Here is a 503-nt window from a genome sequence, read left to right as displayed (position 1 = left end):
CAGGATGGGACGTGAGCCTGGCTGAAAACATATCTGGAGTCTGAAAGGAGATCAGCTCCATCCTGCTTTTTGTGAAAGGAGCCACTGGGGACCAAGGCCCCCAAGTGCCCGATCTTACCAGAGAGGTAGGGGCACCCCCAAAGCCCGCCCACCTAGTGCTTACAAGTGTCCTGGGGACAGCTGGTGCATCACTATTAAACCTATTCATTTCGCCGGGCACTTGAAGGGCCCCTCTGACTGCTGTGACTCTGCAGGGCGGCCGGAACCCATTTCCTGAGGATGATAGATTTCTTCTCATTTGCTGCTCTCAAGCTGTGGTTGCTTCTGTGTACAGGAGCAAAACACTTTCAAGAGGCCGTCTCCTGGGACTAACCTCTGGGGGAGGGGCCTTTGGAAGGGGAGATGTCCTCGGCCCCGTCTGCGTGGCGGTAGGGGTGACTGGCTCCCGATGCACAGGGATGTCAGGCCCAGGGAGAGGAGAGGAGGGATGGGCAGGCTAGGGC

The sequence above is a fragment of the Bison bison genome, unplaced genomic scaffold (assembly GCF_000754665.1).
Source record: "Bison bison bison isolate TAMUID 2011002044 unplaced genomic scaffold, Bison_UMD1.0 scf7180017864371, whole genome shotgun sequence".
Classification (NCBI taxonomy): Eukaryota; Metazoa; Chordata; class Mammalia; order Artiodactyla; family Bovidae; genus Bison; species Bison bison.
The sequence above is the reverse complement of the archived record's forward strand: the minus strand, read 5'-3'. Positions refer to the sequence as shown.